The following is a 26,480-nucleotide window of genomic DNA, read 5'->3' as shown; positions in this document are numbered from 1 at the left end:
GTTCACATGTCATTCTCCCTCTGTGTGTCTCTGTGATCAAATTTCCCTTTTCTGTAAGGACGCCTGTCATATTGGATTAGGGTCCCACCCTAAGGACCTTGCTTTAGCTTGATTACCTTATAAAGACCCTATAGCCAAAATAGGCCACTTTCTGAGGTCCTGGGTTTAGAACTTCAACATACGAGTTTTGGGGGAAGGGAGATACAATTTTACTCATAGCAAGTGTGATAGGCAAATAGAGAAAGAAAGTGCAGTGTAAAAAACACAATGATAGGAGGACTTGCTGTCTTTCTGGAAAGTAAAGGCACATGCAATTAAGACAATAATTCAGCTGTGTGTAGTACAGATCCAGGGACTTCTAGCATGACACCGCCTTCAATATCAGGGCTCAAAAGGACATTCCTAGAATTGTACACACTCCTTGTAAGACACCCTCTGAGTTGCCCCACATTACTTTCTGCCTAGAGGCTTCAAGACTATTGCCCCTAATCATGTTTTCCACCATATGAAGCCCAGCTCTCCCCTCATTTGTGTGCTAACTCCCATCAGGCTATGCAAAGACTTCTTCTGTACCTTCTGGAAAACACAAGCTGTCACTGGCAAAATACCCATACCCTTGACCTCCTTTCTAAATATTCTCTTCACCTTAGCCTGTCTGAACCTTGGTACCACCAAGGAGGCTGTTTCCTGAGCCACTCTTTCAGCTGGTAGCCATTTTTCTCCTACAGCTCTCTTATCATTGGATCGAGAAGTGAGGTATGAGACTTTCTTGCTCCATCTAGATTCTTCTTTTCCCTTAAAAATAAACATCTTTGAACCTTCTATCTTCACGTTATAACTTGATACTTAGCTACTAACTCCCAGGGCAGTCTCTCTTACTTCTTGAAGATTTTAGCTCTTGGCTCACTCTCTACAAAACTACTCCTATTATAACTCATGATGAGTCTTATATCCATGTAGGAAATTCTTCTAAAACCTTGGCCTCTCAGTTTCTTGACCTCCTCTCTTCCAATTATCTTGTTTCCCACTTACCTCAGTCATGTGATTCCCATGGTCATCTATTTAAACCTTGCTATTTTCAATACTTGTGAGATAATCTTTACCTCTAGCATCCCATTCCATCCTATAACGCCATCTCATATATTTCATGACCATCCCGCTAGGATCCCCATTCCTTCAGCCCCATCAGCTCCTATAGTTCGATACTCTTTTTTCACTGTCTCTCACTCTTTCCTGATGACCGCAACCAACTCCATGTCCTTAATTCCTTATTCAGCTAAAATGTTGTGGACAATCATTAGAGCAACTCCTTTACTTATATCTATAACATCCTCATCCTTTCTCATTTTGATAATGCCAGCAGGACAAAAGCTAATTTCTTAAATTCACCTCTCTACCTATTCCACATCTGCATGAGGATGTCGAAAAACACAGTCCTTGTTTCCTGGACTGACTGTAAATCCATGCCTTTATACCCCTTTTCTGTTCTTTCCTCATCCGACCTCCTGATGATTTTACACAACCTCATAGCTCAATATTTCTTAGAAATTTTGCATTAGGGAACACAACTCCTTGTTGTCATGATTTAAAATTCATTTTAGGGGCTCCTGGGTGGCTCAGTGGGTTAAAGCCTCTGCCTTCGGCTCAGGTCATGATCCCAGGGTCCTGGGATCGAGCCCCGCATCGGGCTCTCTGCTCAGCGGGGAGCCTGCTTTCTCCTCTCTCTGCCTGCCTGTCTGCCTACTTGTGATCTCTGTCTGTCAAATAAATAAATAAAATCTTTAAAAAAAATAAAATTCATTTTATACAAGAAGGGTAAAATTTATTTAAAAGGGGGCAAAGTTATTTTTCTTTAAAAAGACAAAATTCTCGGGTGCCTGGGTGGCTCAGTGGGTTAAGCCGCTGCCTTCGGCTCAGGTCATGATCTCAGGATCCTGGGATCGAGTCCCGCATTGGGCTCTCTGCTCAGCAGGGAGCCTGCTTCCCTCTCTCTCTCTCTGCCTGACTCTCTGTCTACTTGTGATCTCTCTCTGTAAAATAAATAAATAAAATCTTAAAAAAAAAAAAAAGACAAAATTCTCCCTGAGAAGTCTTTCAGTAGTTACTTCTGCAATTGCAGTTTAAGCAGTAGTAGTTCATAAAAATTCAGAAACTTTAGGTAACTGAGATTTTATTCCAACTGATGAATCTGAAAGATCTGGTAGTTGATACTCTAATTGGACAACCAGGACAGGATTCCTCATAAACTCAAGAGAAAAATAATTTCTCTAAGAAATGTGGGCTCATCAACTTCTTTTTAGAAGAAGATGTCACCCCTTTACCATTCCTAGTTTTCTCTCAGGCAAAGTGCTGTTCTGCTTTGGACATACTTAATGGGCTAGTCATAGTTACTCAAAATGTTCAAATGCAAACTGATGATAATGTCTTCCACTTAACATCATCTGTTTTCAGGCACTGCATGTGAATCTGAGATTTGAGAAAAAGTATTTATATGTCATGTATATGTATTTTTTTAGTGTGTGTGTGTGTGTGTGTGTGTTTGCTTTTACTCTCTGAGAGACTAGTTTCCAGTTGTAGTTTGACTTGCATTCCCTTCCTTCTCTTAAGAAATTTAATACCTGACTGTAATCTAAACTCCCTGTTTGTGTAACAAAAAAAAAAAAAAAAAAAAAAAAAGAAAGAAAGAAAAGAAAAAAAAAACTGAAGTGAAACTGTGGACCCTTCCTTAATCTTGAAACAACTAATTACCTACTCATAGGTTCTCCTTCCCTTCTTGGTCTGCTTCATGGATTTCCCAACATAGAATAGTATCTACTTATTTAAATCAAATACTTTCCTTAATAGCACTTCAAACTACTTTCTGGTACCCGCCTGTCATTGTGATGGAAATTGCTGATGAAAGGTAGGATTCTCTAGAATTTAATGGAAACAAAAGAATAAAATACATTTTGATGAATTTTGTTGATATTAAAATGAGTGACTTTTTAAATAAAATTTTATAACTATTTTCAAGATCACTACTGGGGAAAGGTAGTGATTTTAACACTGGAAACTCATATTTCCACTTCCTTAAGTGCTCAATTCCCTTCTATAAACAAAGGAAAGCATAAAATCCCTACTGGTCACTAAAAGTACCTGAGACTGAGTCTACCTGGATGATACAGGGCGTGCTGTCTCAGTCTTTTTTTTTTTTTTTAAGATTTTATTTATTTGAGAGAGAGAGAGAGAGAGCATGAGAGAGAGAGAGCATGAGAGAGAGAGAGAGATATCACAAGCACAGGGGAGGAGCAAAGGGAAAAGCAGACTCCCCAATGAGCAGGGAGCCTGATGTCTACTCAATCCCAGCACCCTGGGATCATGACCCGAGCTGAAGGCAGATGCTTAACCAACTGAGCCACCCAGGTGCCCCAATGTTATCTCAGTCTTAATGGATCCAGTGAATCTGTTGGTTTTTCATCTAAGATGCTCACATCTCTTTCTTAAGTATGAGAAACATATAAAAATTAAATAGGCAATACTTGGACAAATTTGGGACTTGTTTTCATAGTCAAATCATTAAGATCTTGTCTGTCCTTTTCATCTTAAAGAAAATTCCATATTTTGCTTAGATTTCCAGATAGTGTATGTATTTTTCTGTCTTTATTGAACTGATTATGTATTTAAAAATCATTAATGTAGTAAATTTCATTAATAGAGGCTAACATTAACAGATGTTACCATTAGTTAAACAAACTGTCCACCTTGTAAAAAACATTTTATCATAGGTATTATCTTTTTATACACTGCTGAATTAAAATTGTTAATATTTACTTAGGATTTTTGCCTCTATTTGCATGAGAGAGATTAGTCAATCATTATTTCCTTCTAATAACCACCTTTTGTAAAGATTTTGGTAACAAGGTTATCATAGTTTCATAAAATGGCTCAGGAGTACACATTTTTTAATATATTCATGAATCGTATATGACTAAAATTATGTCTTAAATGTTTGGCAGACTTTCCTCTTGAAACAGTGTGAACTAGAATTTTCTTTCTTGGAGACTTTTAATCTCTTTGTTTTTGATGTTTTGCAGCTTCATTGTAATCTTTTTAAGTGTGGATTTCTTCGTGTTTTTTTAATTCTGTTTTGGATTTTAGGGCTTCCTGATTCTGAGGGTTAGTATTTTTCTCCATTCTTTACATTCTGTCCTCCTTGCACTCTAAATATATTTATGTTATTCCTTCTTAAACTCTTCTCTATGTTTCTCAATTTCTCCTTTATATTTTCCATCTTCTTGCCCTTCTGGGCTGTAATCTGAATTAAAATTACCTTTTAATCTATTTTTCAATTTTCTAGTCCTCTCTTCAGCTGTGTCTAAACCTCAGTTGATTTGCGTTTTGTTCATTATTTACTTATTGTTTTATTTCTAGGAGTTCTATTTAGTTCTCCTTGGTTATATGTGTACATGTATGTATGTATGTATGTATGTATGTATGTATTTAAATAAGCTCTATGCATAGTGTGGAGCCCAATGTGGGGCTTAAACTCACAACCTTAAGATCAAGACCTGAGCTGAGATCAAGAGTCAGATGCTTAACTGACTGAGCCACCCAGGCACTCCATCCTTCATTAGTTTTTAAAGTCTCTTGTTTCTGGCACACACTTCCATTTCCATATTTTATTTCTTTAAACATATTTCTTATTATGTTTAGTCAGCTAACATATATACATCATTAGTTTTTGATGTAGTGTTCAGCAATTCCTCAGTTGTGTATGACACCCAGTGCTCATCACCACACATGGCCTCCTTAAATACTTGTCACCCAGCTACCCCATATCCCCCCACTTCCCTTCTGTAACCCTCAGTTGTTTCCCAGAGTTCAAAGTCTCTCATAGTTTGTCTCCCTCTCTGATTTCATACTCATTTTATATTTTATTTCTGATAATTATATTATCTAAAGTCTTGTTTATGGAGTCTTGTTTGTGCATATGACTAGGTTCTCCACTGTAAGCTCATGACATATTATCCATGACATTTCTTTGAAGGATGGATTGCACATGGGTATCCATATAGGATTTGCATCTCTCTGTAAAGTTACTGATGGAGTCTTCAACCCAGTACTACTGTAAAGTTCATTCCTAACTTGAACTTTGTGAATGACTGGAAAGTGTGAATTTGGTTGGTAAACTCATCTGGTGTCTGGTATTGTTATAGATTTTCAGGGAAAATATTTTCCTCCCAGTGCCAATTTTCCTGTTTTACCCAGATAGGCAGTTTTTGTTGCTTCTCCCAGGTTATTAATGAATGTTGAAGAGCAGGATTTTTTTTCCTAGTTTGCCTTTACACTTTATGCTAGGAGATATTCCTATTAAATTTGCCATCTTGGGAGAGATTCTCTTAGTTTGGAACTCCTGTTCACTCTGAGATCATAAAGTTCAAGAGCAACTTGAGCAAACACCCTCAGGGTAAATGCTGGCTTCAGTAATCAGCTCACATCTCCTCTTACTTCTTTGAGTAGTTTTTGATGTCTGTGAATTTTTGGCATTTCTACTATCTCATATAAGCATTTAAAGCTTTTTAAAAATTCCACTATTTTCAGTTCTTCTTATAGACAATGTCTATTCAGAGTTTATAGTCTATGATCATGTACAGTATTTCCAAAAACAAAACTCGGGAGTCCTTTTGAAGACTGGAAAAACCATAGCTAGGCTTGATGTTTTTTATTTAGCTGAGCTGACATATTAAACTAATTACAAGTTTCAGAAACAGTAAAGCATATATTTGCTGCTAATGTCATTCTGTGGCTTGGGTCTTAATTATATAAGAATGTCAATTTTCTTTTGTATAAGAATGGGAAATGATTATTTGATCCTTTTAGTTCTTTGAATTTTTAATAAATAGGCTTCATTATTTAACTTGTTTTCAAAAGCCTAAACCAAGCAAGACTTTAAAGACATTGCTTGTGTCTAATCTGGAACCTGTACAAACTTAAAAACTAGTTAGTGGAGAAAATGCTAGAAATTTACATAATGGCTTATAGATTTTTAAGATAAATTCTTTTTCCTTTCTCGGTACATGAAAAATCAAGAGTTCACTGTGCTTGAAATTTATAAGTTCTCACAAACATTTTTTCTACATGTTGACATAAGAATAAAATAACTGAAAAGCAACAGTCATCTCTTAAGGGATCACAGGTCCAGCAAGGAAATGGGAAATAAAACTTTCAGTCTAACATTTAAAAGGCTCAGGTTTCATAAAAGGACATGAGTCTTTGGAGAGGTTTTCACTGAGACAATGCATGTCTCAAGTGGAGGCTTTGGTGTGAAAGATCACAGGACATCATTTCTTCAGTTTAATAATCCATTTAATACCATCTTTCAATCCCATTTCATGCTCAGTAAAGCAAGAATAAGTGAACTTTTTGCTGACACTGGTTTTGTTGAAGAGCTTTTGTTTATAACACGGTGGCGACATGATCTTATCATGGTCCATCATTATTGGGTTGCTTCTGTCCCCCATCCAAGTAATGCTTTCCTGTGATGTGTACAATTTTTTCATAGCAATGACTCCTGTCTTATGCTAAAGTGGTTTGACAGTATGCTCGCTTTTAGAAGAGAGACACATTCCAACGTTCTGCCTCAAAAATCTATTTAAGTGTTCACCTTTACTCAACCATCTCTGAATTCTGAGGAGAAAGTATGAATTCTACTGCTTGAAAATGAACAAAGACAAAGGAAACTCTGGACACTGAACAAACTTTGGGGGTGCTGAACAGTGAGTGGGTACTTGATGACTCTATGCTGAAGCTAAATTCTTTCATGAGCTTTGATTACCTATGAAACACAGGCTGACAATTAAATTACTAAGAAAAGGAGTTGGGGGAGTCAAGCAAAGAAAACTCAGCCCTTAGTATTATGTCTACTTAAGATCTGTGAATGTTATGTACTATATATTTCTATTTTTCCTGTCTGAGATTCATAATAGTAATCAGAGAATATGAGTCTAGGATCAAAGATGTTTACATGGGGTATATTTTAATGGCCTGACTCAACATTTGCAAAGGAAATTCATTATTATGGCTTTCATAAAAGTTGTATACTATGACAATTTTATCTTAAATTTTTATAGCACTTCATGGGCTGTTTTCACACAGTCAGTAATATTGCTCTTTCTTTTTTAAGATGAAAGAATGGAAATTTAGAGACCAAATGAATGACCTAATCAAAGTCCCATAGGACAGTGTTATTAGCAAAGCCACATTCTCAACCTAGGTCTTCTGACTCATAAATCAGTGCCCTCTTTGTTACACCAGCCATGCTCCTTGGCATCCCAGGGTTCCCTGATGTCCCTCTGATTATTGTCCCTCTATCACACCTGGAAGGGCACAAAAAAATCACACAAATCAACAAATAGTTGATCTAGGCACTCACCACAAATCTGATCCCCAGTTTAGGAGATTCTTTCTACCATATCACAAAATAAACATAAATTTCCACGCAATGGTCTATTATGGATTCATTAAAATTGGGCAATGGATACACACACCACTAAATAACTAAAGAGACAGTTTAGAAACATTTTTTGAATGATAGTTCCCAGAAGGGTTTCACATCATGAAGAATCTAACAGATATAAAATGTCCATTGTATGTGGAATGTACTCCTGGTAAAAGTTCTTTGCCAGAAGGACCTGAAAAGAGGGGGAAATATAGAACATGTGTTTAAAGGAATATCAGATTTCAACCACGATCAGCATAAAGGTAGAGGGATGTAGAATGTCTTAATGGCTCTGATGTGTACAGAAATGTTTGGAGAATAGAGAAAAATCTTACACATAAAAGTAGGGAGCTGTGTTTTAGGGAAGAGAGCTGGAAACCCAAATCAATGACTAGGATCAGCCCCTATACTGCCACGAGAAGCAGGAGTCTTGGGGTGAGTCTCTAGTCCTTTCTGAGCCTTGGCATTCTCTGTAAATGTGGGATAATGACTTATACCACAAAGTGGTTTAAAGGAGTAAATTAGATTGAGTGTGAAAGTGCTTTGTAGATCGTAAAACAATACACAAGGTAAGGGAGTGTGAAGGACTGCTTGTCACATATGTCTATAAAACTTGGCTATGGATTTTGTCTTGATGGTACCAACCACCCAAGTAGTAAAACCACCTTCCTAAACTGCCTTGGGTGCTTTACAGACAACCCTCTTTCTACCACCCCCTCTGCAATACCCCATGGTTGTTCTTTGACTTGAAGCACCAGTTCGTGAAGCCATGTGTCAAATATCAGATGTGGCATTGGGGAAATGGTGAAGTAAGATTTGTGCCTCACTAGAGCATTACTGAGTATTTTGTACACTTTGGGTAATGCCAAAGTAAGTCACCACTAAGAGCTGTGTTCATGTGATAGCTCCCATTCACATCTGAGGTGCTATGTTTGATTTCTAAATATACCTGAAAAAGTATTTTCATTAAAAAAGTTTTTCAAGAAAGCACATCATTCTTTCTTTCCTTCTCCTGGCTCTTTGTTCCCTTTTTTGAATTCATAGAACTGGGCTTCATTCCCCGCAAAATTATCATGGCAACCACGATCGGTTTCCGTTTGCTTAGACACATCTTCCTCAATCATGGGCAACAGAATGATAAAGGGTGGACTTCTATAACATGCAGCTCTTCCCATCTTCATTGACAATACTGTCAAAGCAAGCTTAGGTGAGTTTTCAAGTTATCTGTGAGGTCAACTGCAAATCAAAAGGCATGAAAAACAGAGTCAGTTTGCATTTAATGAGGGGGTCAGTAGAAAAGAAAATAAGACATTTCCTGCATCTAAGAGTTCAGAGTCATGTGCCAGATATTAATCACACTCCCACATAATTAATGTTGTGCTTGTGTTTTGACAGACAGTTTGATACAAATTAGAAACCACCTTAAATCTTATTCAAGATTCTTTTTTAAATGTCAGTACTGAATTTCATACAGTCTGACATAAGAGCATATGTATAAGGTGTAGAGACAGACTGCAAAGAAGCCCCAGCAGTTATTAACCGATATGTAAAGCAGTACAGATTTGGGGGTGTGCTGTATGACTCTGTCTCTGCTCCAACTTCTATCTGTATCTGGGATTGAGACAGAGAAGAAAGCTGATCAAATGTACAAATGAAACCAAGATGGGCAGGATAACAAACAAGCACGACAGACTCAAACTTAACAGGAAAAAAAATCTGGCATTGAGAGTAGATTTACAGTAAGTCATAGGTAAGAACCAAAGATCCTATAATGAAGAACTGAAGGCTTCCGTTTCACTGAAGGTGATATGGTTGCATTGAATAAGAAGACATAAAACTAGTCTGTGTTATAGGAAGAAATGTTGAAAGATACCTTTTGCATCTAATAACAGAGTCCGTCCTTCCTCAAAGGCTGCACATTAGAATAACTAAGGAAGTTTTAAAATAAATTCAGGTTCCCTGGGCTTTCCACAACTTGTCTACATTCTTTTTCTGAACATCTTGCAGCTACCTCTTCTGGCATGTGATGTGACTATTATATCCTTGTGGTTCTAACGTCTTTTATTCTATCCCATGATATTTTTGTATATCTGATTCAGTATCTTCAAAAATTAACTTTTACATTTTGCTGAGATTACCTCCATTCTGTCAAGAACTAGCTGGTAAGACTTGGCTTTATTGAGTACTGGCATTGCTGCAAAACACGGATGTTCTTGGCATAATTCCTCACAACTGCCTCCCTAAGTAGTTTCTCTCATATTTCATGATTTGGTTGAAAACCCAATATGGTTAGGAAAAAGATGTGCATAAGTGAAGCGTAATTATATTGATTCATGTTCAGCTGATAAGGATTTATTTGTCCTCAAGGCATAATAATGGCTGAGATTTGCCTGTGATCAATAACTCTTGAACCGATAAATCTTGATATTGGCAACAAAAGCCAATATCTACTTAAACTTTTTTCAAAGTGTTGTTATAATATGCTGATGGCATGAAACATATGGACACATAAAACACAGTCTCTTGAGCTTTATGTTGACATTGTATTTGTATCCTCTAAGAGTTAATATTCTAGATTCCAGTGACATAGGAGCAACCTGCTGATCAAGGGGAAAGTTAATAATGAGGACTGATAGTTAATAACAGTTTTTAGAAGAGCAAATAAGATTAGTGTATGTGGAAGCACTTTGTTGAAACACAAACCACTGTAGAAATGTGAAGTATAACAGAGTTTGCCTATGGGTTTTAAGCTTTGTGCAACATGCTTGCAAAATAAAGACTTTTTTTTTTTTTTTTTTTTTTGTAAAAGAGCAGGAATAGAAGATATGAGAGGAAACGAGGTAAAAGGAACAGTGACAACACTATATTGGGTACCTATCATGAGCCAGGAGCTAAGGGGATTATATGATGTGTATTTTTATATTTCATTCCCATAGTCCTAATAGGTTCAAGCCAAAACTCAAGCACAACTCAAATTCCTACAGAACTAAGGTTTAGGCTAAGGAACTGGTTCTACAGTTTTAAGTAGCAGAGCTGGAATTTAAGTCCATGTTTGTCTAAACCCAAAGAACATGGTCTTTCCTGGTTGCTGTAAACAGAAAGATTCAATGGTTACCTTTTCAAAGTCATTTGGGATTTGTTAGTGGCATGGCAAGTCCTTTCCTTAGATTGGCTAACAGGCCTGTGCTGTTCTTCCCTTTTCACACTAGCATTATTTTCCCTGCTACACTCACATGCCTCAGATAACTCTGTGCCATGACACTATATATTGGTGACTGACAATGATAAAAGGATGAATCATGTAGGCTGTTCCTTGGGGAAGTAAAAAGATTTGGGGGGAACAGAAGGATGCTGGAATGTCTTTGGCCTTCAGGAACACTTAGTGTCTTTCCCTTACCATCTGGTCAGCTGCCATTAAAAAAAATACCGTATCTTGGGGGGCTTAAACACTAGAAGCTTATTTTCTCACAGTTCTGGAGCCTGGGAAGTCTAAGATCAAGGCGTCAGCTGACTTGGTTCCTGGGGGGAGCTCTTCTCCTAGGTTATGGATGCCTACTGTGTCCTTATATGGTAGAGAGAGAGAGAGGTTGATTGATCTCTGATGTCATTTCCTCTTTTTGTAAGGATACCAGGTCAAGTAGATCAGGGTTCCACGCTTATGGCCTTATTTAACATTAATCATCTCCTTAAAGACTTTATCTCCAAAACAGTCACATGGGTGTGTGTTGGGGGGTTAGGATTTCAACATATGAATTTTGGGGAGCACATTCAATCCATGGCAACCAGTGCAACACAATGGACCTGTACGCAGAGATGTGCTCATGGGTTCATGTTCATTCTACTACCTATGGCCGTCCATATGAACTCGGGCAAATTTCTTATAAACCTTCCTGAATCTCAGTATCATCACCTGACTGATAATGTGGAAATCATTATGATGGCCCAGTGAACACTAGTGGGTAGGTAGTCCTGTGTTTTTGTGCATAAGATTTCCTGAGAAAATGTAAGTGGGACTAACATCCCAAAGATAGACTAGGGTGTCAGAAGGAACTTCTATTTTCTGAACTATAGAAAGTATTCTAAAATCTCTAAACATCACCTCATAGATAGAAATTTTAGAAATATATTTTAAGTTTTTATGCATGTTCTTTTAGTCATTTACTTATTACTGTCTTTTAAATTTCCCAGGTAATATACAAATATATTTTGCAAAAATAGTGACGATACTGAAATAAAAAGCAAAAGTCTCTCTTTACCTTTTTTTCAGAAATCCCACTCCAAGCTGCAAAGATAACTACTATTGTCAATCTGGTATGTTCCATGTTATGTATTGACAAGAACACAGGTGTATTTCTATATATGTTTATGTAAACATGTATAAGCACAGACTTTTGTGGAACGCTTCCATGTTTATTCTTTCCCTTCTCATTGAATGTGTATTCGTCTTCTTTAAGATTTGTTATTATTTTCTTTTTTGAGCTAAAGATTTGCTATTATCAGCATGTGTTGAGATTTCTGCCCTTATCTGGATTATAGGTTTAAAAGACTGTGCTTTTTGCAGTATCAAACCAATAATTTTCTCCTATTTCCTACTAATTTTTAGAAAACAATGAAGCAAAACGTGCAATTATTTTGCTATCTTGGTGCAAACAAACACTGCTGTTCAGACAAAGAGGAAAGCACGGCTGAAGCAGAACGCCCAGTCACCAAGCAGTTTAAAATATCTGTTGGTGGCATCTAACTCCAGCAGCGTAAAGGTAGTTTAAGGATATACATGTATATTGCATAAAAGCTCAAGTTATTTTAAATTCAACCTTGTAACGTTTGAGTTTACATGTGAAAGTAATTTGTGGAACCATACAGGTATGTTTGTGCAAAGAAAGATCGAGTAGTCTCATTTTGTTAAAAGGCACTTCTTCTAAAAGTACTTATGAATTTTCCCATATTCATCTGTGCGTGTGAGGTTTTGTCATCTGCCTGAAAGCCTGTCTCTCTTGCATGTAATAAACAGGTCTTATTTTACAATTCATTACAATTTCACTTAGTCTACATGATTCACGTTAGTCTTTCTCAAACAACTTGTGCATTTACTCTTAGAAAAGATAATAGGCTTCAGATGATTTTTTTTTTTTAAAGTCACCAACAAAACACTAAAGATATTCCAACCCCGCTAACAATTTGACTCTGTCCTGCTCACTCTGAGCAGTACCATCCAGTACAAGGCAATGTCTTGATGGATCATTCATGGAAAACTAAACTAATTACCATCATTCTAATATTCCTATTTAAATGCATGAAAAACTGATTAGCTGAAGGCAGCCCTATATATAGCAGAAATGGCATCTTCTTAATATTTATGCTAATGCAAAAGACATTTTACACAAAGGTTAGAGGTGACAAATGGGTAAGAAATGATCTTAACGTACACATTTGTTTACTTACAATAATGCGTGACATGACTATTACTCCTTGAGAGAGATTTAATTGGCACAGAGGACAAGGTGTGGGGAAATAGATCAGTGTGAAAGTACATATGCATATGTAGGCACAAATAAATACATATATATTTATAAGATATGCTCCCACAGAACTACCAACCACTAACAGAGAAGTAGAACACCCACACCTCCAAGCTAGTTTTACGAGTAGATTTCAGTTCACATTCACCCTGAGGTTGTCACATTTTTTAGTCCAGAGAGAATTTTGATGGAAATTAGAAAAGAGTTTAATAATTTAGCTGACTCTGAGTATTATATACCTCTGATACAGAGAAACTAAAACATGTTAAAATGATGCCATTTCAAATTGCAGTTACTATCTTAAGCAAGGAATGAAGAAGTGGGCTTATAAATTCAATTTGATTTTTACACTGTCATTTCCACATGACTAATCCACAGACCGAGTTCTGTTTTCTGCCAGCTCTCTAAGCATGCTCCAAGGTGAGACTCCCCAGAAATGGTGCATAACAATGAGCACATCATGGAAGCAGTGCATGAAGAACAAATAAAACATGAAATTACACATGAACTTGAGAGTCACATAAGCAGGCTAAGAATGGGTTACTGTCAATAACGGATTTCAAATAAGCCTCTGATTTAATGACAACAGAAAGCTAGAGTCTGATTGAGGGCAATCAAATACTTCTTTTTTTTTCCCCCTGACTTCTAACTCATGTTTTGTATGAAAAGAAAACCTGTGCCATCACAATATAGGCAATAGAAAGCTACATAAAAACCTGAAAATAGAAAGGCTGTTTTCCTGAGCAATTCTAATACAACATGCATCCAAATCTAGAGTATGGTCAAGTGAACGAGAAACCAAGAGAAACTTCTTACTTAGCATACTGGTGGACACTCACCGGTAAGAGTGTATTTGCTTTTCCCTTAAGTATTTTGACTGTGACTGTCCTTGTTAGTGCAACTGTGACTGGGGAAAACTAGGGCTTTTAGATTTAAAAACTGAACATGCAACCAAGTGACTCTCACAGGGGGAAAGGAGGCCACATGGAAAATGACCCCGGGTTTCGTGTCTAAGACAAGTGCATCTTTATAGAGTGTACAGGGGAGAAACTGTGCCCCCTGATTATATCTTCCTTGTCACACCCCTGAATTCCAACCCCCACAACACACACATGAAACTTTTTTTAGCATCTGAGTATATTCCTTTAGCATTTCACTATTCATTGTCTAGTAGAATTTTCTATGTTTTTGAGATGCTTTCAGTCTTTTCCCCAAAGTACTTTAAGTTCTTCCCAGGGAGATCCTGGTATGACAAAGTCTCATTGAATTAATATACCAAAGATGGGAAGGAAGTGAAGTTATTGATTAGAGTAAAAAGATTCTAATTTCTAGGTAAGAGACTAACCAACTGCAGATAGGAAGTTCAGAATAAAACTTTTTCCCCCTTTCACACATATTTGGATATTTAAAGCATGCATCTTCTATACCATATTGTAGGGACCGTGGGTTTTCACATTTTGAGAAACACTTGCAGTCAGATAATGAGTTGCAAATGGGGAAGAATGGACTATATGATTGAATTGTGTGTGTGTGTGTGTGTGTGTGTGTGCGCGCGCGTGCGTGCATACGCACGTGCTTTATGTGACTTGGAAGCAGAAGTAACCTGCAAAATTTTGGTCCATGCTGATCTACTTCCAACTTGCCTGGAAAGACCTCGGTCTGTCCAGTCCATTACTTAACTGGGAGTGGAAGTCAAAGGAAAGAAATGCACCCGTCTTTTGTGCATCCCAATTCCCACAAGGGGACAGAGCAAAATGGTCTTATTCCTTCTGACCCTTTGGTGATATCCTGAAGCCAGATCCAGGAATGGCATCTTGTCCTTTGCCCCTACCCCTTTCTGCCCTCTGGATCTCCTTGTAACACTAACCCTTCCTCACAGAGTGGACTCCCACTTCAAGGTAAAGAACATACATTTGCAAGCAAAACACTAGAACCCTGTTTCCTTGGTAACTTGGGCAGGAAAGGCATATTTGAGGTGAAGGGAAATATTCATTCTGACCAGAATATATCCATTCTCCTCATTCCTAAGGCTTTATCTGCAACACAAAAAAGCGGGGTCTCAAGTTGCTCCAAGTAGCTATACATTTAAAGTTAAATGGAAAGTGAAGTCTGCCGCTAAGTTTAGCTCTCCTGCTGAAATCCTTGGGAGATTATTACTACCTTCTGGCTATATCAGGCCCCCCTTTTCCCATACCTATCAAACGGCTTTGAAGTTTCACTTCATTTGAAATATTGTACAGTAAATGCACACAGTGTGCTAACGGGCTGCACGGATTAATGGAGCAAATAGTTGCTTAAATTTAATTTAAAAGTAGTTCAGATAAAGACCTAGAGAATTAGTACTGGGGTTAAGGAAGGATCCTATTGAGGGATGCCTGGCTGGAGGGGAAAATCCAGGGAGGAGGGGCTGCTTCTCCCTGCCCCTCCACCTCCTATGAGGAGAGGATTTGTTTAGTGCCTTTGTGCAGTCAAAGGGGATCCTGGCTGAAGGATGAATATGTATGAGCTGTTCTCCCGTGAATCATGTATAGCCCTAACAGATGTACATGGAGCAGTGTCTACCCTCTGCTCTCGACTCTATGCTGTGAGGTAGATACTGGCAACTTAGCACAACTAATGTACTTTTATTACAAATGAAGGGAAACATTTTGTTGAAGCTGTACCACGCGTCTAGGAAAGAGCTTCAAATTCTTTGTCACACACAGATGTATCTATCAACCGTTCTTTACTTAGCCCTGTCAGTGGATTTCAGTGACCCACCTGCAACTCATTACCCTTTTTACAACACTCTGCAGCAAATTCTTATTCATAATCAGACATCTTATCCAATTCTAGTTGCAAAAATCACTTAAGCAGTCTTAATGAATACTGCATCCTTGGGATTTATGTTCAGTAAAAATTGAAAGTAAAATGTTCCTAAAAAGAGACGGTTAGCCTAACATTCCCATCTATAATGCAAGTGTATAAAATCACAGTTAATGCAATGGGGCCCCATTTGGCTTTTTTTCTCCACTCTTTTTTTGTCGTGTTTAGGCTCCCACAGTGGTTCTACTGAACTCAGATTTCCCCTAGGATATCATAACTAGAAATGAAGTCTGTGGTATCTTGAGCAATCTTCCACCATGGTTACCAGCAGAATAAAAATGAACCTAAAATTTAAATATAATTTAGACTTAGAACTATGAAGGAAGAGGAGAGGGTCGTGAGTTATTTTCTTAAGAAACAAGGAGACACTGTAGTGTAAGAGTTCTTCCATCCTTGCTTTGCTTCCATTCCCAGACTGATGTGTGTATAGGAACTTGCAGAATAACAAGGGAGGCATGTCTGTGAGCAGACAAAGGCCACAAAAGTGAAGAACTCTCCCCACACATTCTCTTCTTCTAGATGGGCTGGAGGCAGTGTATATCCTGAAACAGTGCAAAGTGAGACATGGCAGTGGAGAATCCACTAGAAGGGGACAGAAGAAGATGCTTCTAGATGCGTGCGTTGAGATTCTCAAATAGCTATCACTGCTATACAGTCCTCATAGCACTGTATGAAAAAATGTCCTTTTTTCGGTTTGCTTTCTTCTAACCAAACTAAACCAAACCAAACCAAACCAAATCAACCAACCAACAAACCAGCCAGCCAGCTAGCATAATTCAGGAAAACAACTTTTTCTTGGACTGTACTCAAACAGAGAATTACTGCATAGTCCTTATTAAAGGGCATGTGGTCTGCCAGAAGACCATGGACTCTGCTTGCTTGCCTTCTGGAAATTCTTATCTAGAGCAGTGCCTGGCACATGGTAGGTACTCAATAAGTCTATCTCTAGTGGAGGAATGAGTAAAGGAATGACAAATTGAGTTAAATACGTTCAACTTGAGTTTTATAAAAAGACATGTATTTTAACTGACAATCCTCACATGGAGAAATAGATCATTCCCTGTAATAGCCACAACCACAGGATAAATTGTAATTTCTATTTGATTTGATTAAGGAACACTACAACTCTGGAATAAAAAGAAAACAAATTGAGACCCTGTTCATTTTGATTTTCTGTTATTTCTGTGGCTTACTAATAAGCCAATCAATGATATGAATAAATCCCTGCAGTCATTAGTGTGTCTCTTTGGTGAATTTACCAATTTCTTCTTAAGGAAGGCAATTACAGAATTTAAAACCCATTCAGTCTTCCACAGAATTTCCCCTTACTACATTGAAAATCTAAATGGTTCATGCAAGTAGAGGTGACTGCATTCTGAGCATGAGTTAGTAGAATGTTTTTAAGGTAAAATTTCATTTTTAGATAATAGTAGATTCAGATGCAGTTGTGAGAAATAATACAAAGAAACCCTGGCTATCTTTTACCCAATTTTTCCTTAATGGTAACAATTTGTGAAACCACATGTAGTACACTATCACAGACTAGTCATTGACACTGATATACACTGATATAGGCAAGATACAGAACAATTCTCTACCACAAGGATTGTCAGGTTGCCACACACCTTTTGTAGCCGCACCCACCTCCCTCCCACTCCCAACCCACCTTAACATGCTCTCTGCATTTCTGTAGTTATGTCATTTCAATAATGGTACATATAGATGATGCAATATATAATCTTCTAGGATTGACTTTTTTCATTCAACATGAGTCTCTCGAGATTCACCCACATTATTGTTTTTACCAATAGCTTGCTCTCTGTTATTTTTAGGAAATATGTCATGATATGGATATATTATAGTTTGTATAACCATTCACCTGGTGATGGACATCTTGGTGGCTTGCAGCTTTTGGTTATTATGAATGAAGGTGTTTTAATCACTCATGTACAGGTTTTTGTATGAATGTAAACTTTTATTTCTCTGGAATAAATGCCCAGGAGGGCAATTACTGGGTAGAACCATGGTTGTATGTTTAGCTTTTAAAAGTCACTTGCAAAAATGTTTCTAGAGTGACTGCAATATTATACATTCTCTCCAGCAGTTTTTGAGTGTTCCTGCTTCTCTGCATTTTTGCCAGCATTTGGGGCTTCCACTACTTTTTTGTTTGTTTCTTTTAGCCATTCTGTTAAATGTGTATAGATAGATCAATGTGATTTTAATTTCCTTAATGATTCATGTGCATATCTGACATCTGTGTATCCTCTTTGAGGGAAATGTCTCATGTCTTGAGAAAATGTCTTTGTCCATTTTCTAGTTAAGTCCTTTGTTTGTAATGTTGGTGGCTTTTTTTTTTTTCCCAGAATTCTTTATAGGAGCACCCTGTGTGGCTCAGTTGGTTGAGCATCTGACTACTGATTTTGACTCAGGATATGGTCTAAGGATCATGAGATCAAGCCCTGCGTTGGGTCTGTGCTCAGTGCAGTGTCTACTTAAGATTCTCTCTCTCCTTTCCCTCCGCCATGTTTCCCACCCATGTTCTCTCTTCTCTCTCTCTCTCTCCCTCTCAAAAAAAAAAAAAAAAAGAATTCTTTATATATTCAATGTAGTAATCCTTTGCTGGACATATGTTTTGTAAATATCTTCTCCCACTCCATAGCTTATTTTTTCATCTCATTACCAGGGTCTCCTACAGAACAAAGTTGTTAATGTTGATGATGTCTAATTTACCAATTTTTCCCTTTTAAGTATTTGCTCTGTTATCAGAATTTTCTATGTGAGAGTTTCATCTTTCTGTTCTCTGGAGCTGATGACACAGACACAATATTAGGTTTCTTGAGCCTGTTTAAGGTAAAGTTGCTAAACTTTATCCATTTTTCCACCCAAGGAAATGAGGGAGTGCTATAAACAATTTTTTCCTGGCAATACGCATTTGTTTTTTTAAGATTCAGTATCTTCCTTCCTCTTAGCTTTATGAGATATAATTGACATATACTATTGTGTTAAACTTAACACAATAGTATTAAGTTTAAGGTATACAACAGGATGATTTGAAACACATTTATATTATGAGTGAGTACCAAAATTAAGTGATTTAACACTTCCAAAACCTCACATAATTACCATTGCTTTTCCTAAGGTGAGAATATTTAAGGTTTGCTCACTTGGCAACTTTCAAATATATAATACAGTATCATTAACTATAGTCACCATACTGTACATTATATACCCAAAACTTAGTCATCTTATAACTCTAAGTTTGTACACTTTGATCGACATTTCTTCATTTTCCCTACCCCAGAGGCCAGACAAGCACCACTATATTCTATATTTCTATGAGTATGGCCTTTTTGGATTTCATATTTAAGTGATATCATACAGTATTTGTCTTTCTCTATCGACTTATTTCACTCAGTCCTCCAAACATGTTATTGTGAAAAAGCAGAATTTCTTTCTTATAGCTGAATAATATTCCACTGTGTGTGTGTGTGTGTGTGTGTGTGTATCATTGGACACTTAGGTTGTTTTCATGTCTTGACTATCATGAATAATGCTGAAATGAACATGGGGTGCAGATATTTCATTGAGATACTGATTTCATTTCCTTTGGATATATACCAAAAAGTTGAATTGCTGAATCATATGTTAGTTCCATTTTTAATTTTTTGAGGAGTGTCCATCCTGTTGACCCTACTGGCCAGCCACATCAGTGTACATTCCCACCAAAAGTTCACAAATGTTTTCTTCCCAATAACACTTGTTATCTCTTGTCTTTTGATATTTCCATCCTAACAGGTGTCATCTGATATCTCATTGTGGTTTTGATTTGCATTTCCCTGATGATTAGCTGCACAACTTTTCACGTACCTGTTGGCCATTTGTATGTCTTCTTTGGCAAAATGTCTATTCAGGTCCTCTGCCTATCTTTTTAATCAAATTATTTGTTTTTGCTATTGAATTATATAAATTCCTTATAAATGTATGATATTAACTTTTTATCAGATATATGGTTTATAAATATTTTCTCCCATTCTGTACGTTGCCTTTTAGTTTTGTTGATTGTTCCTTTTGCTGTGCAGAAAAGTTTTAGTTTGAAGTGGTCTCAGTTATTAATTTTTGCTTTTGTTGCTTGTGTTTTTGGTGATACAACTAGAAAATTGCTGCCAAGTTCAATGTCAAGGAGCTTTTACCTCATGTATTCTCCTAGGAGATTTATAGGTTTAGAGTCTTACATTTAAATCTATTTTGAGTTAATTTATGTGTGTGGTATAATAGGGGTCCAATTTCATTCTTTTGCATGTGATTACTTAGTTCTTCTCCCAGGACCATTTATTAAACAGACGGTCCTTTCCCTCACTGAATATTCTTGTGTCCTTTGTCAAATATTAGTTGATTGCTTATGTGTGGGTCTATTTCTGGGCTCTCAATTGTGTTCCATGGATCTATGTGTCTGATTTTCTGCCAGTATCATTGTTTTTGTTACTATAGCATTATAATAAGGGCTAATATCAGTCTAAATATGATGCCTCCAGCTTAGGTCTTTTTTTCCAGTGTTGTTTTGGCTATTTGGGGTCTTTTGTTGTTCTGTATACATTTTAGGACTGTTTGTTCTATATATTTAAAAAGTGCCATTGGCTTGTTAATTTCGGCCATTCTAACTGGTGTAAAGTGGTATCTCAATGTGGTTTTGATTTAAATCTCCCTGATGGCTAATGATGATGAACATTTTTTCATGTGTGTGTTAGCCATTTGTATGTCTTCTTTGGAGAAGTGTCTGTTCATGTCTTCTGCCCATTTTTTTTTCTTTGTTGAAGTGTTCTTTTATTTATTTTTTATTTATTTTTATTTTTTTTATAAACATATAATGTATTATTAGCACCAGAGGTACAAGTCTGTGAATCGCCAGGTTTACACACTTCACAGCACTCACCATAGCACATACCCTCCCCAAAATCCATAACCCCACCACCCTCTCCCTACCCCTCTCCCCCCAGCTACCCTCAGTTTGTTTTGTGACATTAAGAGTCTCTTATGGTTTGTCTCCCTCCCAATCCCATCTTGTTTCATTTATTCTTTTCCTACCCACCAAACCCCCCACGTTGCCTCTCAACTTCCTCCTATCAGGGAGATCATATGATAGTTATAATTCTCTGATTGACTTATTTTGCTAAGCTTAATACCCTCTAGTTCCATCCACATAGTTGCAAATTTCTGCCCAGTTTTTGATGTGATTATCTGTTTTGTGTGAATTAAGTTTGAGGAGTTCTTTATAGATCTTGGATATCAGCCCTTTGTCTGTAGTGTCATTTGGGAATATCTTCTCCCATTCTGTGGGTTGCCTCTTTGTTTTGTTGACTGTTTCCTTTGCTGTGCAGAAGTTTTTGATCTTGAGGTCCCAATAGTTCATTTTTGCTTTTGTTTCCCTTGCCTCTGGAGACATATCTTGAAAGAAGTTGCTGTGACCAATGTCAAAGAGGTTACTGCCTATGCTCTCCTTTAGGATTTTATAGATTCCTGCCTCATGTTGAGACCTTTTATCAATTTTGAGTTTATCTTTGTGTATGGTGTAAGAGAATGGTCGAGTTTCATTCTTCTACACAGAGCTGTCCAATTTCCCCAGCACCATTTATTGAAGAGACTGTCTTTTTTCTACTGTATATTTTTTCCTGCTTGTCGAAGATTATTTGACCATAGAGTTGAGGGTCCATATCTGGGCTCTCTACTCTCTTCCACTGGTCTGTGTGTCTGTTTTTATGCCAGTACCATGCTGTCTTGGTGATCACGGCTTTGTAGTAAAGCTTGAAATCAGGCAATGTGATGCCCCCAGTTTTGTTTTTCTTTTTCAACATTTCCTTAGCAATTCAGGGTCTCTTCTGGTTCCATACAAATTTCAGGATTGTTTGTTCCAGCTTTTTGAAAAATGCCGGTGGAATTTTGTTCAGGATGGCTTTGAAAGTATAGATGGTTCTAGGCAGTATAGACATTTTAACAATATTATTCTTCTGATCCATGTTAGAAGGGCCAAAATTAACAAGACAGAAAACAACAAGTGGTGGAGAGGATGTGGAGAAAAGGGAACCCTCTTACACTGTTAGTGGGAATGCAAGTTGGTGCAGCCACTTTGGAAAACAGTGTGGAGATTCCTTAAGAAATTTAAAAAAGCTACCCTATGACCCTGCAATTGCCTTTCAGGGTATTTACCCCGAAGATACAGATGTAGTGAAAAGAAGGGCCACCTGTACCCCAATGTTCATAGCAGCAATGGCCACAGTCACCAAACTGTGGAAAGAACAAAGATGCCCTTCAACGGAAATGGATAAAGAAGATAAGGTCCGTATATGCAATGGAGTATTATGTCTCCATCAGAAAGGATGAATACCCAGTTTTTGTATCAACATGGACATGGATATGCTGAGTGAAATAAGTCAATCAGAGAGAGTCAGTTATCATATGGTTTCACTTACTTGTGGAGCATAAGGAATGACATGGAAGACATTGGATATGGAGAAGAGAAGTGAGTTGGGGGAAATTAGAGGGGGAGACAAACCATGAGAAACTGTGGACTCTGAGAAACAAACTGTGGGTTTTGGAGGGGCTTGGGGGGATGAGCCTGGTGGTAGGTATTACAGAGGGCATGTATTGCATGGAGCACTGGGTGTGGTGCATAAACAATGGATTTTGGAACACTGAAAAAAATTAATTTTTTTAAAAAAGTACCATTGGATTTTGATAGCGATTGCATTGATGCCACAGACCACTTTGGGAAGTATAAACATTTTAATAATAGTAATTCTCCTAATCCATGAAAATGGGATACATTTCTATATAGTTGTATCTTCTTTAATTTCTGTCATCAATACCTTCTCATTTTCAGTGTATAGGTATTTCACCTCCTCGGTAAAATTTATTCCTAAGTATTTCATTGTTTTGAGGCTATTATAAATGGGATTATTTTGTTTATTTCTCCTTCAGATAGTTTGTTGTTAGTATATGAAAATGCAACTGAGTTTTGTATGTTGATTTTGTATCCTGCAACATTTCTGAATTTATTGGTTCTAACAGACTTCTGATGGTATCCTTAGGATTTTCTATATATAAGATTATCATCTGAAAACTTCTTCCTTCTCAATTTGGAGGCACGTTATTTCTTTTTCTTGCCTAATTGCTTTGCTTAGGACTTTCAGCACTATGCTGAATAGGAATAGTGAGAGTGGACACCCTCATCTGATTCCTGACCTCATAGAGAAAGCTTTTAAAATTTCACTGTTCAGTATGATGTTAGCTGTGGGCTTGTCATATGTGCCCTTTATTATGTTAAGGTACATCCCTTCCATACCCATTTTGTTTAGAATTTTTGTAATCAAAAGGATGCTGAATTTTGTCAAATGCTTTTTTGCCATCTATTGAAATGATCATATAATTTTTATCTTTCATTCTCTTACTGTAGTGTATTACATTTATTGATCTGTACATGTTGAGTTATCCTTGCATTCCAGAGAAAAATCCCATTTGATTATAATGTATGATCCTTCTAACGTGCTATTGGATTTGGTTTGCTAATATTTTGTTTGAGAATTTTTGCATTTATATTAATCAGGGATATTGGCCTATATTTTCTTGTGTTATTTTCTTTTGTTATTATTATTTTCTTGTGTTATTCTCTTTCGGTTTTGAAATGAAGGTAATTGTGGCCTTATAAAACGAGTTTGGGGGTATTCCATTTTCTTGAATTTTTTTGCAGAATTTGAGAAGCATTGGTGTTAATTATCCTTTAAATGTTTGGTAGAATTCACCAGTAAAAAGCACAGAGCTTCCCTCTGTTCCTCAGGGAACTAGAAAAAGAACAAACTAAATCCAATGTTAGTAGAAAGAAAAAATAGAAATTATCAAAGTGGAAATAAATGAAATAGAGTTAAAAAGACTAAAAAAACTAAGAGTTGGTTTTTGAAAAGGTAAACAAAACAAAAATTTAACTAGACCTATCAAGAAAAAGAGAGAACTCAAATAAATAAAATCAGAAATGAAAGAGGAAACATTATAACTGATACCATAGAAATACCAAAGATCATAAGAGATGAATATGAACAATTATAATCAACAAATTGAACAACCTATAAACACTCAGGTGGGAAGGTTTGGTGCCTGAATCCAAGGGGGTAGGTCTGCAGCCCAATTTCACAGGAGAGGGCCTGGCACTTGCATATGTGGTGGTAGGACTGGGACCTGGGTCCATGTGTTTGGGCCTGGATCCTGGGTCCATGCGGGCTGACTCAATGCTGGGGCAGGCTTGGAGCTTCAGTTCACAAGAGTAAGCCTGGAGCCTGAGGCTTTGGGAGGGCTGCCTGAGTCTGTGGGAGCCAACCTGGAGGCTGAGACCACCTGAGACCAGCTCAGTATTAGACATACCAGAAACCTTAGTCTATAGGATCCTTCTAGAGCCTGGAACTGTAGGAGCTTGGGCAGCCTGGAACTGATCTAGAGGATAGGTCCATGGATACTGGCCTGGTGAGGGCCAGGGTCTTGTGTTCATGGAAGCTGGTCTGGCACTTGTGTGGGCCTGTTGTAGGGTCTATAATGAAGTCAGAGTCTCACTTTACTCTCTTTCCCCCAAGGAAGGGTGTTTTTCTCCATGCTGAGCTGCCTAAACTCAGAGAGGTAATGGGGTATTGCATCTTCTTTTATTTCTGTGCTCCACTCAGGTACTATAATTCCCACCTGTTTTGAAGGCATTTTTGTTTATGGATATTATTCAGATTGGTATTTCTTGGAGGAGACATGTACTATAAGTTCCTACACAGTCTTCTTGCTTATATCACTCTCCTGTATTTTCCTTCATAGATTGTACTTTTGGTGTCAAATCTAAGAATTTTTTGCCTAGATTTTGTTGCCAAAGATTAATTCCCATTTTTTTCCCTTAAAAATTTAGTTACAGTTTATATTTAAGTTTGTAATCCATTTTGAGTTAACTTTTTAATAAGGTGGGTCTTCAAACTAGGTTCATTTTTATTGCCTATGGATGTCTGCTTGCCCAGTACCATTTCTTGAAAGCACTGTCATTCCTGTGTTGAATTGCTTTTTCATCTTGTCAAAGTCAGTGGGCCATATTTGTGTGAGTCCTATTTCTGGATTCTCAGTTCTGATCCATTGATCTGTGTGTCTGTGAATTCGCATCCTTGCTTTATTCTTGACCTTAGGAGAAAAATGTTCAATTTTTCACTATTAAGCAAAATTTTAGCAATGTATTCTTTTTTTTTTTTTTTTTTTGTAGGTACTTTTAATGGAGTTGGGGAAATTGTGGAAATTTTCTTCTATTCTTATTTTCCTGAGAGGTGGTTTTTTTTTTTTTTTTTAATCAAGAATAGGTGTCAAATTTTTTGAAATGGTTTTTCTGCATTAATTCTTGTTTTTCTTCCCAGGTAATTTTTCTTCTTTAATCTGCTAATGTGGATTATATTGAACCAGTTTTATACCTCTGGAATAAGTCCTAATTGACCATGGTGTATAGTTATTTTTATATTGCTGATTTCTATTTGTTAATATTTTCTATGGTTTTTATATCTATATTAATGAGAAATATTGGTCTGCAATTTTCTCTTTTGAATTATCTTAGTCTGGTTTTGGTAACAAGATAATGCAAGTTCACAAAATGAATTGAATAATGTTCCTCCTCTTATATTTTCTGGAAGAGATTATGAGAAGTTAATGTCTGGTATAATTCTCCACTTAACCACCTGGGCCTGGGCAGGCAGGCTTCCTTCCTTCCTTCCTTCCTTCCTTTTCTATCTTTCTTTCTTATAGTTTTTTTTTAAATAATAGGTTTAATTTTCTTAGTAGCTTTAGACATTCAGCTAGGTTCACTTTTATTGCCTATGGATTTCATATTGGGTGAGCTACGGTAGACTGTTTTTCAGAGAGTGGCCTATTTTGTCTAAATTGTCAATTTTATATGTATAGAGTCTTTTGAAGCATTTCCGTGTTGTCCTTTTGTTGCTTGCAAGGTATATGGGTTGCAATGTCCCCACAGAATTCATATGTTGAAGTCCTAACCCTCAGCACCTCACAATGTGACTTTATTTGGAGACAAGGTCTTTAAAGAGGTAATAAAGTGAAGTCCTTAGGTTAACCTAAATCCAATGTGACTGGTATCCTTATAAAAAGGAGTTTTGGACACAGAGATATGCATAGAGGGAAGACAGCCACCTACAAACAAGAAAAGAAGCCTAGAATAGATCTTTCATTCAAAGCCTTCAGAAGGAACCAAACAGGCCAACACCTTGATTTGGGACTTAACCGCCACCAGCACTCTGAGACAATAAATCTCTGTTTCTCAAGCTACTCAGTCTATAGCACTTCATTAAAGAATCCCTAGCAAACTAATATACAGGGTCTTCATTGACATCCACATTTTCATTCTTGATACCAATCATTTGCATCTTTTTTCTTGTTAATTTTTATCAATTTATGTTTTCAAATAATAGCTCTCTTGTGGATTTCCTAATCCAGTTGTCTGCTTTCAATTTCATTGGCTTTTTGCTTTATTATTTCCTTTCTTCTGCTTGCTTTGAGTTTATTTTGCTTTTCCTCCCCCTAAATTCTTGAGGAGAGATTCTAGAATACAG

General features: G+C 37.0%; 1 long non-coding RNA gene across 1 annotated transcript in view; it reads left to right on the top strand.

Moving 5' to 3' along the window:
- The window catches only part of LOC125101765 (uncharacterized), a 34,464-nt gene that overhangs the window by 5,646 nt on the left and 2,338 nt on the right, over positions 1–26,480 (top strand). Inside the window, exon 2 of the long non-coding RNA XR_007127916.1 lies at positions 11,745–11,788. This is a non-coding gene — a long non-coding RNA (uncharacterized LOC125101765). The remainder of the gene's footprint in view (positions 1–11,744; positions 11,789–26,480) is intronic.

Source organism: Lutra lutra, chromosome 6, assembly GCF_902655055.1.
Source record: "Lutra lutra chromosome 6, mLutLut1.2, whole genome shotgun sequence".
NCBI classification, from domain to species: Eukaryota; Metazoa; Chordata; class Mammalia; order Carnivora; family Mustelidae; genus Lutra; species Lutra lutra.
This window is presented reverse-complemented; position numbering and strand designations above follow the sequence as displayed.